The 14,928-nt window shown below is 48.8% G+C and overlaps 1 long non-coding RNA gene across 2 annotated transcripts; it reads left to right on the forward strand.

Moving 5' to 3' along the window:
* Positions 1 to 901: 901 nt before the first annotated feature.
* Positions 902 to 14,148, forward strand: LOC149998547 (uncharacterized). Of its 2 annotated transcripts, XR_016514217.1 has the most exons (4): positions 902 to 1,018; positions 4,424 to 4,515; positions 13,566 to 13,619; positions 14,119 to 14,148. It is a non-coding gene; the product is annotated as an uncharacterized LOC149998547 (long non-coding RNA). The 2 variants fall into 2 exon arrangements; XR_016514216.1 differs by having other exon boundaries at positions 13,566 to 14,142.
* Positions 14,149 to 14,928: the final 780 nt, after the last annotated feature.

Raw genomic sequence — 14,928 nt, forward strand, 5'->3', positions numbered from 1 at the left:
CATTGTCATTAGGCAAGTTACCCTGTGGGTGAGTGGGACTTAATCTCGCTGGGGGACTCAGGGGACCAGCCTGGGACCCACACCTCAGCGTGGTCCAGCCCGAAGGCTGAGAGAGCTAGGGCATTTATACACCAGCTCCATCCTGTCATTGGTGAGCCTGCTGACTGGGATGGGGACATTCATTCTCTGGCCCTCAGACAGCCAGAAGTTCCCTTGGGCTCCAAGATGATGGGGTCCCAGGGGATATGGTCAGAGCATCCACAATGTAATGTATGTATTTACATTAATCCTCCTAACTTCTGTCACATGCATACCAGAGCCCCCCACTTTATGGAAGAGACACTGGGGCTTGGGGCGGTTAAATAACTCCCAGCCGAACTAAGAAGGTTCAGCCAGGAGGGCTGGCATCACGGCCATATTTTCCACCCATAATTTCCGTGTAGTCAGACACAACCCAGGAGCGTGTTAAACTGCAGATTCCTGGGCTCCCCTTCAAGACTCTGCCCTGTCAAGGTGGCATTTGTGCTGTGTCAGGAACACACACTTTAATAAGCCACCAGCCAGGCTAGGCAGGCCACTGGCCAGGCTTTGAGAACAGCAGCCCCTCCTGGCCTCTTTTTCACCACTCTTCACCTCCCCTCCACCCCCCTGGTTGGGTCTGTCTCCCGGCCGCTTCCTGTGGGATGGAGAGAGGAATCCAGACTGGAACAGGCCCCCCAAGTGGCACAGAGAAGGGACAGCTTGCTCTTTGGTTCTGAGGCCATGAGGGTTGGTGGGGGTGACGGCTGAGAACAGGAGCAGCTGCAGGGGTCATGCCTTGGACAAGGTCACGGTCTCCTTAGCTTCTCAGAGGTAAGAAAATCCTTGAGCGGAGTGGGAGGGAGAGGGGAGGGCATAGCGCTCACCTTGCTGGGGCGTGACTGCCTCTCCCAAGACTGCGGTGGGTCAGGCTGCAGAAAAGCTGCAGAGGAGGGAACAAGGAAATGGGAGGAGACCCTATGGCAGCCAGCAAGAAAGGGTGAGTCACCACCAAGGGAAGAGCAGGCGGGAGGTGATGCCCAGCGGCCTCTGGATGGGAGGAGGTCCCTGACACCGGGGATGATCTGCGGTGACCTGGGGTAGGGGTCCCTCTCTTGTACTGTTTGCAGACACTGCTGGTGCGGTTCCTGTGACGAAGCTTCTCTCTAAAACTGTGTTAGTCTCCTCTTGCTGCTATAACAAACTACAAGTCTAGTGTCTTTAAGCAACACAAATATCTTACAGTGTGAAGGTAAACAGTCCCCAGATCAAGGTGTGAGCCAGGCTTCCTCCTGGAGCCTCTGAGGGAGGACATATCTCCTCACTGTTTCCCACTTCCAGAGGCCGCCGCAGTCCTTGGCCGAGGAACCCCCCACATCATTCTGGCCTTCATTCTGTCCTTGCTTCTCCTCCCCTGGCTCTCCTGCCTCCCTCCCTCTTTCCTTTCTAAGGACCCTTTTGATTATATTGGACCCATCGAGGATAATCTCCCCAGTATCGTTCATGTAATCACACCTGGGAAGTCTCTTTTGCTGGGTAAGGTAACATAGTTATGTTAGGACGATCAGGGGATTAGGGCGTGGATATTTTTGAGGGGTGGGAAAAAGAGTCTAGGGTTCTTGTCTCACATCAACCATAGCCATCTAGGTGACTGAAAGGTTGTTGCCTTTCTGTGCCTCAGTTGACCCACCTGGGCAGTGAAGGCGGGCCCCTCCAGCCCCTTTCACCTGAACTTTTTAGTCAGGGAGCATCTTGGGGGAGGGTGTATAGCTGTTCTGTTTCTGAGCCTGCCAGTGTCCCACAGTGGTGTGTGTGTGTGTGTGTGTGTGTGTGTGTGTGTGTGTGTGTGTGTCTAATTTTCTACATTTGGATGTGGGCCTAATCCAATAAATGCTTAGGAGATTTCTATAGAATAGATTAATTTCACTAAAAAAAATATAATTGGTTGATGTTAAGGCTACTGCCCTGACAAATCTGCCTTGGCCATATATCTGAGAAAGTAAAAGACCTGATCCACTTGCACATAAATATGCCATCGTCCCCTCGGGCCCCGGCGGAGCCCTCCAGGGAAGGTCCCTTGGTGATTTATTCTTCATTAATAAGCTCTATGCTGTATTAGGATCAGATTTATGACTCTGTCTTTCCAATATTTCTGACATTTCATCTGCAAAGAATTACAAATGAAATCTTGAAACTTTGCTGCTTCTTCCTGCTGGTACCTGGGCATTGTGTGGCCAGGGGGAGAGGGCGTAATAGGGGAGTCTCGAGGCCTGGGGCACAGAGGCGTGTTTCTGATGGGCAGGAGCATAGAGCTTGACTCTGAGTGGCCTTAGGTTTGCATGTAGCTCAGAACATGAGTGGCTCAGATTGAAAGGCTGTGGACTGCTACCACAGCAGCACCAGTGGTACTGGTGACATTTCTTAGAGGTTTATTCGGTTAAGTGAGGTCATGACGACAATGCAGGATGATTGGGAAAAATCAATTAGGAAAAATGCTTTCAAAACTGTAAACCACAGTGTGGGTTCTGTTGTTGCTGCTGTTTGAAGGACTCCCCGAGGAAGTGGGTAAGGAGTTGGGGAAACCTGTGAGGTGGTCAGTGGGTGACAAATGTCCTCATCTCATACCAGTGGGGGCTAAGAAAAAGGATGAATCTGAGGGAAATGCAGGGGCCAGGAAACAGGTTTTGTATGGATGATGAAGGTGAAAATCACCAATTATAGAGCTAGCGAAGGGTTGGGGAGGAGCTGCCATTTGTTGACTCCTACTGGATGCTAGAGTAGTGCTGGGCAGGTTTCTAACAGGTGGGGAAACTGAGGCACAGAGAAGCTAAATAACTTGCCCAAGATCACCCAGTCAGTCAGTGGCAGAGTCTGGATTTGAACTCAGGTGGCTTAACTCCAAAGTCTTTCTATTAAAGCCAGGTTGCCCAAATTTACCTGGGAGTTCACTATCATTGTACATTCTCAGGCCCCTCCCTCGAAGGTTCAGGGTCAGTGGGCCTAGGATCCTCTGCTTCTATCTGCATCCGTTAGTTATGCTTCATTACTACTCACGCTCAAGTACCACGTGGGTGATAGCTTGTCTCTGGCAGTGGTGCAGCTGCACACAACCAAGTCCAGACATGAACAGTAGTAATACCAATAATAGCTAACATTTAACGAGCACTTACAGGGCCAAGCTCTAGGCTAAGCATTTTATGCACATGATGCCATTTAACCCTCACAACAACCTGGGAGGATGTGTGTGAGCCTCACTGTACAGAGGAAGAATAAAACACAGAGAAGTCATGTGACTTGCCCAGGGTTGCACAGCTTGGAAGACCTGAGATTCAATCCGTTTCATCCTGGGGCTGAACTCTCCTTGCCATTCGGCTCTACCCCATTTCCCGGGTGGCATTTGATCTAGATGGGCACCGCCCAGCTGGAGAATGAGATTTTTCAGCTTTAGGAAGTTGGTGTCATGTAGAAATGCACCCAGAACTGTGTGCAGGTTAGGGAGGTTTTCAAATGTGTCCCCACCAAATATTTTTCTTCCTAGTAACTCTCCCTGCACTCTTGTCATTCAGTGTGGACTGGGAACCTACCCCTTGCCAGGTCCTGGTGGGGAGGATGCAGGAGTCAGAGTCCCTACCCTCAGGAGGCCTAAAGATAGGAGAGCTCTAAGCCTCAGCACTATTGACATTTTGGATTGGATCATTCTTTTCGTGGGGGGGTCTGTCCTGTGCATTATAAGATATTCAACAGCATCCCTAGCCTCTGCTCACTAGACGTCAACACTCCCCTGTTGTGACAACCAAAATGTCTTCAGACATTGCAAATGCCCCCTGGGAGGCCAAATCGACTGCAGTTGAGAATCACTGTATTAGAGAGAGAGAGAGAGAGAGAGAGAGAGAGAGAGAGAGAGAGACTGACCTTTGTATTCTCTACCTACGGACTAAATATTATTGACATTGATCTAACATGATGATTCCATTTCCATATTAACATTTTTCCTACCAGCTATCATTTATTTCTAATAAAGCACCAATCAAATTTAAGGTGCTGCTAGATTTCCTTTTGTAAATAATGCCTAATGGATTTAGTTTTGTTGGTTGCCTAGAAAGTTCTTGTAGCTCAGACAGAATTGAAACACTAGTTGAAGATGCTACAACTGAGTTCTTATAACCAGCACAGGTACCCCGCACCAAAAGCCATCTCTTCTTGGGGTTCTCAGCTAGGCTGCAATAGAATCACCTGGGCCTAAAAGACAGACTCTCCCCTCCTTCTTCTTGAGTTCTTATTCTCTAGGTTTGGGTTGAGGCCCTGGTGCCTTTGTTTTTAAAAACTCTGTAAATAATTTAGATGACCATCCTAGTCTATAATATTTATAATGTAATATTTCCCCCCATTCTTCATTGTCCTCTAGGGCTGCCCCAGGAAATGAAGCATAGAGTTCTAAAACTGGCCACTAGATGTCGCTTTTCAGCCACAATTCCAGGCTGGTGGACCCTCAGGAAGGTAGGTGCCTTCTGCCAAGAGAGATTCGGCCAAAGCTGATGGACCAAGACCAGGGCATCCTGGCTGGTTCTTCACGAACAGCCTCTCCATGGATGTGAACTGTCCCTGCTCCCTGCCTGGCCCTGCCTCAAACACTGCCTCTTGGCAGACAAGAGCTGGGACCTGCCAACTGAGCTATTACTAGTTCCTATTGTGTTTGGAGCGACCCAAAGCAGAATTATTAGAGCTGAAAGGGACTTCGGAATATCTCGTGCAGTAGGTTACAAGCTTTTTAAAAAAATGGTGCCATCTTGGACAACTTATCAATTCTCTCTGCCTCAACTTCTTCATCTGTAATGTGGGATAAAAATATATCTTGTAATTTGGTTGTTATGAGGATAAAGAGAACAAATATACATAAAGCACAAGTTTATATCCTCTGTAAATGGAAGCTTTTGTTGTCATAATAGTTTTACATATGGGTAAACTGAGGCTCTTTGAAGGGAAGTGTCTTGCTCAAGGTCATATAGTGAGATAGTGCAGGATCTGGGGTTCCATCTCAGAATTCCTGATTCCCAGTCTACTACTGTTTTCAATGCTCTGGTTCTTCCTTTAGAGAAAAATCAAACCCTGGAAGATAGCACAAAAAATAACAAAAGATGACTTTAAAAAAATATATTTTATTCATTTATTTTTAGAGAGAGGGGAAGGAAGGAAGAGAGAAAGGGAGAGAAACATCAATGTGTGAGAGATACATCAACTGGTTGCTTCTTGCGTGCCTCCAACTGAGGACCTGGCCTACAACCCAGGCATGTGCCCTGACCAGGAATCAAACCAGCAACCCTTTGGTTCACAGACAGGCTGGCACTCAGTCCACTGAGCCACATCAGCCACGGTAAAAAAGGATGGCTTTTTAATCAGTGAGCTCTACCTGAAGTGGGGGAAAGCCCTGGTCCTGGCTCGGGGGCAGAGCAGTGAGTTCTTCTTCAGACTTTTCTGGTTTGTGGGAGAGGATGAGTCTACCTCTGGGGCCAGTAAGGATCAGACCAGAGCATCAGCAAGGTTCATTGCCTTCTCCATGTCAACACTCACAGAGTCACGGCACCCTTCCCCCATCCCTATGAGAGGGGACCCCTCCCAGGAGGCTGGGAGTCTAAGACTTGGCTGACACTCAACTGGGAACCCAGGGACCTTGACCTAAATCTAGTTCTGAAGGAACTTTCTGTCTGGTTTTTGTCAAATCATTTCCTCACTTGCAAACTGGGGAAGTTGTATGAAATTATTTGGCTCTCACCATCCTTATGTGCTCACCAGATCCTTTGATTTGGTGAGCACAGTCCAAGAAAGGGTTAAGTAAGCAGTGGCAGCCCCCTCCCAGGGGCAGCAGCTTCTCTCCTTCTTGGGACAGGAAGATCAGAGGTGAGGCTAATACAGGAGGTGGCCTCTTTCTGGGGAAATGATAATATTTACTTCTGAGACCCACACATTTGCTCCCTCTCGCTGAAACCGGGCCTGCAGCGCCCTTGTAAAGGCGCTGGCGAGGAGCAGGACAGTGGCTCGGGCCTTCTCTGAAATGGATATGTCGGCTGCACCCCCTCAAGGCTGGTCTCATTTGCCTTCTTCATTTTTAGACACATTCCAAACTTTTCAGCAAATTACAGTGTTTGCCAACTGGCCGTCTGGAGCCCAGGAGAGATGCTATTTATAGCGGTGCTGGGACGCTGCCACTGCAGAGCAGCCTGTAAGAAATTGGGCCAGAGTAGCTGGAAGTAGCGCTCCTGGGCCAGGGTGGCAAAGCTGGGCAGCCCACGGCAAAGGCCGCCGGCACACGGCCACACCTGGGCCCTGCATGTCAGGGGGCTCCTTGGAGATTCCTAAGAGCCCCCAGAGAGACAGCAATACTAACAGGGCCACTAGCCAGAGTCAAGGTTGAGACTCACCATAGTTCACACTGACTGCTGCCCCATTTCAGTTCATTCATCCCCCCCAACCCCCCAGCCCCGCCCACTCACTCATTCCTCAGGGCTTGAGTGCTGGCTCTGTTATTGCTTGGGGGTGTCGAGTCACCTTTGTAAGCCTTGATTTTCCCATCAGTGTAGAGGGTGGGTCTGAGCTCTGAGGCTCCTCCCAGCCATACGTGTGGGACCCCTGTAGGGGTCTAATACACAGCAGGTGCATAACGGATGCATTTGTGTTCCCGTCTGCCCAGTGCCAGGCACTAGGGCACACAGAGAAGACATATATATAAATGTGGTCCTTGTCCTCAAGTGGCTCAGGACCCAGTGCAGGATGTGGCACACGAACCAGACCCTTGCTCAGGAAAGCAGCCCGCCCTCATATTTGTGTTCGATGTCACAGTTTACGAAGGGCTTTTGTGGCACTTGCTGCTCCCTAGGAAGTGTGGCGATGCCCCTTCTCGTGGGGAAACACGGCATCTCAGAGAGGCTGCAGTCATGCAATCGGCAGGTCACGGTTTCCTGGTGTCCTGTCAGGCCGCTGCATGGGAACACGCTCTCTTGGAATTCCCTGACTCTGGGTCTCCCTTCTGTGGGGCTCCCCAGTTTCCATCAAGAACTCAATTCTCTTATGTTCTCTCTTCTCTCTTCCCCAGCCCTGGAAGGCTATTCCTGCTCTCAGAAAAGGCTTTGATTCGGCTGTTTGCAGCATAGCTCATGCCCAGACTGCTGTGGGGTCCCCGACGCTGGCCTCATCTGCCACTGGGGAAATTAAGGTGCAAGTCTGCTCTTCTCTGCTGGGAAGGGGGTACAGTGGCCAGCAGCTGAAGACACTTCCTTTTTTTTTTTTTTTAAGGAAAGGGTGCAGATATTACTTTTACAAATTTTTTTAAAACGAAATCTTCATCTAAAAGGATAATCAGACACAAAGCAAGATATGCTTATATGCCTAACAACAGCCTGGGGGTAGGAGACGCATTGGTCACTGAGGCCCTGAGTGGCCCAGCATGGATGGCGGGGCAGGAAGGAGGAGTGCAGGGAGGTTCGAGTCACCCTAGGGGGCTCTGGGGACTGTAGACTCTATGAAGACAGGGGTCTGCTGGGTGCCCCTGCTCCTTGGTCCCACGGACAGTGCCTTGCACATAGCAGTCCTCAGTAAATATCAGTTGATCACAAGGGAAGGCGAAAGCCTGGATGCAAAGTGTGCTTGAGGCCAGGGCAGGGGGGTGGAGGTCCCACTAGGCTACAGGGGAGGGTATACCTGGGAGCAAAGGTAAACTGAGACCCAATTGGAGAAGCATTTTAGTGCCAGCCGAGGAGGGTTGCTTCATCCCATGGGGAAGAGCAGCCAGCCAAGGCAGGGGCTGAAGAGTGATGTTTGAAATCAGCATTTTAGAAAAATGAAGCCAGTAGCCCAGCCAATGCTGACCTGTGAACTTGAATGGACTCCGGGAGGGGTCTATGAAGCTCCTAGGTTTCAGCCAGTTCTCTGAGAGCCCCTCCCCTCAGTGATGGGCTCAGCTTCAACCAAGTCCAGTGTGAGAGAACCACAGGCCACCAGGGGGACATGTCTAGACAGTGAGGTAATGCCCAGGGTCCCAGCAACAGGGATGGGTGAGAGAGCTGGAAGTCATCCTCACCTTGAGAAATGAGATGGGGCTGACTGAGAGGAGCAGAAAGGTAAGAGCTGAATGTTGGAGATCTAGTTGCGGGGGCAGGGGCAGAGAAGGCAGTGGGGGTGACGGAGAGGTACGAGAGAAGTAAGGGTGGGGAAAGACACAGAGATAAAGGATTCGGGGACCATAAGGAAAAGCAGGAATATGAGGGCTGGGAAGGGCCCCAGGACACTGGCTTGACTGTGGCTTATACTGGTTCTGTCCTCACAGATCCCAAACATGGGAGGGGAGGGTCGTCCACAGGCCAACTCTGCTTTTTCACATGTTCTCTGGCTCTTTCAGCAGACAGCTAGAAACAAGTTATATGAGACAATGTGCATAAAATCCCATGTCCTTTCCACAGGATCTGTCCCCAGCCCCCTTCCTGAGCCATCTCCTGTCACCCCCACCAAGCCTCTGACTGGCTCCTTCCTCTCCAGTCACATAGCCTTATTCCTACATGAAGCTCATTCCTGCCTCGGGACCTTTGCACTTGCTGTTTCCTCTGCCTGAAATTCCCTACCCTAGATAACCACATTACTCATTCCCCCACTTCTGTCAGATCCTTGCTCCCTTATCAGACCGCCTTCCCCAGCCCCGCTATCTACAAGAGCACTTGCCACTCTCTTCCCCTTGTCCAGCTTTTGTCTGCATGTTCTTATGACCACCTGACATCATCCATTTACTAGTTGGCTTGTTTTTGTTCCATCTCTGCCCATCTTAGTCAGCTATTGCTGAAATAATGCTGCGTAACAAATCACCCCAATACTTGGGCTTAAAACAACAGGCATTTATTCTCATGTATGAGCCTGTACATCAGCCAGGGCACTGTGCTTCCAGGCTGCGGCTCAGGCGCAGGTCTGCTCCAAGCATTTCTTTATTCTCCTGGAACCAGTGACTCCAGGGCCTGTTCTTCTCAGAGAGAATGGCAGGAACTTAAAAGTCAAGCTGAACTTCACAGCATGACATGCTGCAAACATTTTATTGACCAAAGAAGTGTCATGGCCAAGTCCAATGCCAGTGGAGTGGGGAGGAATACACACACTGCCATAACAGGTATGTGAATGTGTGGGTGGGGGCAGGTCGGTGGCTAGAGGAGTGACTATTTTCATAACAACAACCTAAACTGTCATATCTCTCAATAGCACAAAAACACCAGGAGGCTAGGGCTGGGCTGTATCCAGCTTTATCTCCAGCACCTAGAATAGTTCTCCATTCCTAGCAATGGTGTAATAAACACTTGTTAAGTGAATACTCAAATTAGCCACTTAACATTCAGATGACAAGGTTGTCTCTCTCCTGCCAGTGTCAGTGCCTGAAAGGTTGGCTGTCTGCCCATCTCTCTAACACAGCTCTCCTGCCCCCACCTATCTGGGCCCAGGGATTAGATGATGTAACAGGAGGTGTGGGAGCCTCCTGTCTCCCTTGGGCTCCCAGTACCTTGGAGAACTTGTGTGAACCCCCTCCCCCAGGCTCACCTGGACCCTCTGGAAGAAGCTTCCAGGGCTTAGCCAGCTCTTAAGTCGGGCCCCACTTGTCATCCCACTTGGCTTTGTTCTCTGACCTGACTACGACTTCATACCTCTTACCTGACTGTGGGGTCCTGGTCCAATGGGGCAGGCAGCCACTGGAGCCAATTCCCTGAGACCCTGACTATTGAAGAGTTTGTCAGGCTGGATTGAAAACAAACAAACAAACAAAAAAACCTGGCTGTTATAAAGGATGATATTAGACAATCAGTGAGATTTGAAAATGGACTGTACTATATATTAGATCACAGTATTCTGCTGATATTCAATTTTCTGATGTTGAATATTCTCCTGAAGATATGGAAAAGAATTTGCTTGAAATGTTTAGGAGGGGGGCAGTCATGATCTCTGCAACTACTCTCAAATGGTTCAGCAAAACAAAAGTAAAATTACAACATGTATATTATTATATTAGATATACACATGAATAGCAAGAAAGAACTAAAGCAAGTCTGGCAACACGTAAGAATGGGTGACTCTAGGTGATAAGTCTATGGCAGTTTATAATATTCTTGCAACTTTTCTGTAGGACTGAAAATTTTCAAAGTAAGTTTAATAATAAAAACAAAAGCTGACAGATGGGGCCTTTTAAGTACTCTCAGAGGGAGCTGCTCCCCTTTTCTGTCTCCTTGTTTTCTCTCAAGCATCCCTAACCCCACTCGAAGGCCAGGGTTTTGTTTACTAAACATCTCAGCAATGAGCTCTTGCCCCCTGGTTTCATCAATTATAAATGTGCTCGTTACTCACCACAGGGCAATTTGTGACGGATTGTGGTTTGTACTGAGAGTAGCACCATCCAGGTTCACCGCAGCCTCGAGTAGAGACAAGGGCTGGGGCCAGACACAGGGCTGTGGGGGTGGCATGGGCACCCAAGCAGCTCTGCCACCTTCCTGTTTATCAGCCACGAGAGGCTGCAGAGGGCAGCGGGCAACTGGGTCACTGCTCAGGCTGGCTCCTCCTGCCAGGCCAACCTGGTAAGGTCTGTGCAGCCAGAGCTGAAGGTGCCTTGATCTTGGGAACTGAAGCAAATACTTGGGCCAGCCCTGCTTTAAGTGCCTTATATGTATATGTTCACTCAATCTGTACAAAAAGCCTGGGAACACTTATTATTGTTACACCCATTTTGTAGATGAGGAAACTGAATCATAGAGAACTGTTAAGTAATTTCCTCAAAATCACTGGTAAGTGACAGAATCAGGTCTTACGCTCTTGATCATTATGCCATATTGCTAAGTATGTTTAATTGACATCTAATGATTAAGAGTCACAAAAAACAACAATTTCAATGTATATTTAATTGACATCTAATCATTAAAAGTCAGAGAAAGCAACAATTTCACTTTTGCCTGATTCACCTCCCTGAATCCTGTGTAAAAGCATCCATTAGCTCCTACTGCCAATTTATATAGTAGAAATCCTTAATCTGTACAAAGCCCTCTTGCCTCTCTAATTTTCCATTCCCCCAGTCCCCCTTCTGGTAACATCCTTTCCCTAACAGCCGTACATGTAGTTCAGGAGGAGCTGACTCCAGCTTGCCGTGCATCAGACCAGTCATGTGACCCAGGACTGGCCAGTCAGGTCCCCGAATGCCCCAGCTATAGTGATTGGTTTAGGGAGGGACATGGGATGTAGCAGAGCCAATAAGGATCTATTCTGGGAATTTTTTTTCCCTGAACTCTTGGGAAAAGAAAATCTCCCCTAATGTTGAGGTGGCTGAGAGAATGAATGTAAGCCAGGAGCTGCTGGCAGCGATCATGCTGCTCCCTACAATTTCCGAACAGTGTTTTCACTCCTAATAACTCCAGGTCTTCATTTTTCCTGAAGTTCTTCTGCTCACCAATAATATAGCACTCGAGGGCTTGCATGGTTTCTCAAACTTTTGGAGTTAAAAGCTGCCTTTTGCTTTGCGGCTTTCCTGGTCTGAGCCTGACGGCTTTCTAAAGCTGATCACAGGGAAGGATTTAGACTGCCCGCCCTTCCTCCCTGGTTATTTCTCGGAGTACAAATTCCCTGCCTCACTCTTCTCCCACGTAAGGAACAAAAGAGAGAGTCAGAATGTGGCCCTAAATGCACAAGCTGCTGGTGGTTGAAGCAGAGAGAGCTTCAAAGTTGGGGCTGAGGACTTTGGTTAGATCCCAAGAGTTGTCTGGCACATTAGTTAGCCTCTCTCAGGCTCGGTTTCCCCATCAGTAAAATGGGTACTGCTGAAGGTTAAATGAGATGTGGTCTTTAGAAGTGTTCTCTAGACTGTAGAGCACCATGCTTCTTGATTGCTGCCTAAACAGAGATATAAATGGGTTTCTTCTTATCCAGGACATCACTGAGGTTCTGGGTTCTGGCCACTATGTGGTTGGTGGCTGAGCGCAGGTCTGCACACAGCCAGACGAGGCTGTCTTCTTATCTGTGGAGCTTTCCCAGCCAGTATCAACCACATATGGACCCTCAGTCAGAGTTTGCAGAATGACAATTGTGTCAGAAAACAAATGTAGACGTTAGTTATTGTTCCTTTAGTTATTTTTACTCGAAGAGACAATTCTTACTACAGGAATATGGCATAGAACCCAGAAATTCTAGTGTCTGAACTGATGGTGTTCATAACTTAAAGTGATGTCAGAACTCTCTTGTACCTAAGAGTGTGCAGAAAAGTCACCAGCCTGCGCGAGTTTTCATTCGGAAACGGGAGATTACTTTCACCGAAGAAAATTTAAAGGAAAGTAGGCGACATAAATAAAGTTGCATTTTGTTGATACTAGGAGTTGTGCTTGTTCAGTATGCCAGTAACATCTGCCATCACAGAAGTTATGAGTTCAGGGATACAGAAGTCTAAAATTACATCCAGAAGGCCTCTGAGGGCATGGGAGCAGAAGGGGTCCGTTGGCTAAAAATGTGAATTAAACCCCAACAGCCTTCCCAGACTGTCAGCCCCCGTTTCTAGGGACTCTGTCCTTGAATTTCACTGCTTCTCCCACAGGCTGCTAGAAGTCTGAATCCATCCCCCAAACCCCCTCCCCCAGGCCCTAGTCGTGGGAAGGGGAGCTCCTAAGCAGCAAGCCAAGCCCTCTTCGGCCTGGACCCAGATTCCCATCTGTGGGGTGGTCTGGGCAGTGGCCAGTCAAAGAGTGGTAATTACTGTGAGGTGCAGGGAGCTCGGGTGGCCCCCAGACCCCCACCTCCATGTGGGTCATGAATGGCCCTGGCCTTGGATAAGACGGTGTCAGCAGGCGCCTGTTCACCCCTTGCTGGGTTCCCAGGCCCCTGGAGCCCTCTTGTAATAGGAGCCATTTGCCCCATAACCAGTGGGTGACCAGGTTTTTAATCTTGGAGGCCCCTTGGATCTCAGCTGGGAAGTGGGATTTGTCAAATGGGGAGGGGAGAGCCTGTCTGGGAATCCAGAGGGCTTCTCAGAAGAAGGGGGTTGTCCTGGAGCAAAAGGTCTCTGTTCCAGACCAGTCCCTGCCATCCCTCCAACCTCCCCTAGTCCCTGAAAACAGCTCCGCTTTTCCTGGTGTCTCCAACATGCCCAGCAGCTAAAAGTAAAGGAAAGCCTGAATTTGAAATCAGGATGGCTAATATTGCACTAACTCAGGTGCACATCAACATGGGGTGCCTCTTTGACATTCACTCTCCCTCCTTTGAAACTTCCTCTCTGGCCTGCTGCCTGTCAGTGAGTGTCCTGCCAGGTCCTCTACCTGGCCACTGAAGAAGCTGCCTCCTGGCTGTCAGGAAGGATGAGAAGGACACTGGACCACAACCTGCCTCCTCTCCATCACGACTTGCTGTGTGACCTTGGGCAAGTCACTTCCTCTCTCTGGGTCTCAGTTTCAGTAGGGGAACAGACTTGGAACATCTTGAAGACCCAGTTCTTGAGACACATGATCCCATACAACTGTTGCCAATGACCCTATGACACGTCTTCTTTTCTCATTTCATAGGGGAGAAGATGTTGCCTGGAAGAGGTGAAGCAATTGGCTCAGGCCTCACAGCAGGTTGGTCCAGGGCCAGGATCTGAAGCCAGGTGTCTCTGACCCCACTGCCTGAGCACTTTCTCCTCCACTGTGACCTCCTAGTGATCCTGGGGGTGTCTTCCCGACAAAGGTCGAGAGTGGTGACCACAGTCCCTCAGGTCCTCATGCCTCCTCTGTGGCTTCACTGCCTGACCGCCCAGTTCCTCTCCTCTGAGATCATTCCTCCCAGTTCATCTTTCCCGAACGTTTATGGTATGGGCAAGCTGTTCGCAGTTTAGCCTTTGAGCCCTAGTTTCCTCATCTGTAAATTCAGCTTTCTAGGGATTGATAAACTCAGATATCACCTCCTCAGGGAGGTCTTCCCTGACCACACCACATGTACCAGAGCCCATCACTCAGGAAAGGGTAAAATACTTTACATTTTCACTTGTTTATGATCATCTGTTCCCCATTAGAATGGAAGTTACACAAAGGCAGGGGATTGATCTAATATGTCCGCTGTTTTCTCCCCAACACCTAGAACCAGCACCTAAAACCATGCCTGGCACATACAGTGTTCAGTATGTATCTATGTATGCATTTCTCCATATGTTATGAAGCACAGATGAGTGAATTCTGTGATATAATACAGCTACCATTTCTGGAGTGCTTACTATGCACCTGCACTGCATCAATATTCCTAACAACCCCACGAGGAAGGTCAATTATTATACCCGTTTTACAGATCAGACTACTGAATGATATGGCACTTAACTAGTGTACCCACACCCTATGGTCTGGCTTACAGCCTCGGCATGTGTGACTCTAGTGCTTATCAGAATGCTTTGTCAACTCAAAAGTGCCTAAAAATCAAGTGGCTTATATCAACAGAGAGTCTCCTGGTCTTCCTGAGAGCTGGCCCTCTGGCGTGAGTGGAGCCCCATGCATAGCCGCCCCTCTCCTCTGCCTTCTGCTCTTGCCCAGGGGAACAGCACTGAGATCCCATGGGAGCCCTGAGCAGAGACCTGGATCTTTTCCCGCTCATGGGCAATGGTCCAAAAGTGAAAACAAACACTTTAAAATAAAAGTCATATTAAAAAACAAACCCAACTTTCTGCCTTAAAATATTGTGAGCCAGGGGGGCAATTAGCAATTATGCTGTATTTTATTATGAGAAGATGGAATTCTAATTGGACTGATTTGAATTCCACACACCTCCACAGATTGTTTTGGGAATTAAGGTATCAGTTGTATCGGTAATTATGGTTTACCATTAAATTACCCCCCCACAGAAAACTGTTAAATTGTCTGTGACGGTGCTTAAATTTAGCCCAGACCCATGTCCTATGAA

The sequence above is a fragment of the Furipterus horrens genome, unplaced genomic scaffold (assembly GCF_987537825.1).
Source record: "Furipterus horrens unplaced genomic scaffold, mFurHor1.1.pri manual_scaffold_11, whole genome shotgun sequence".
Lineage (NCBI taxonomy): Eukaryota > Metazoa > Chordata > Mammalia > Chiroptera > Furipteridae > Furipterus > Furipterus horrens.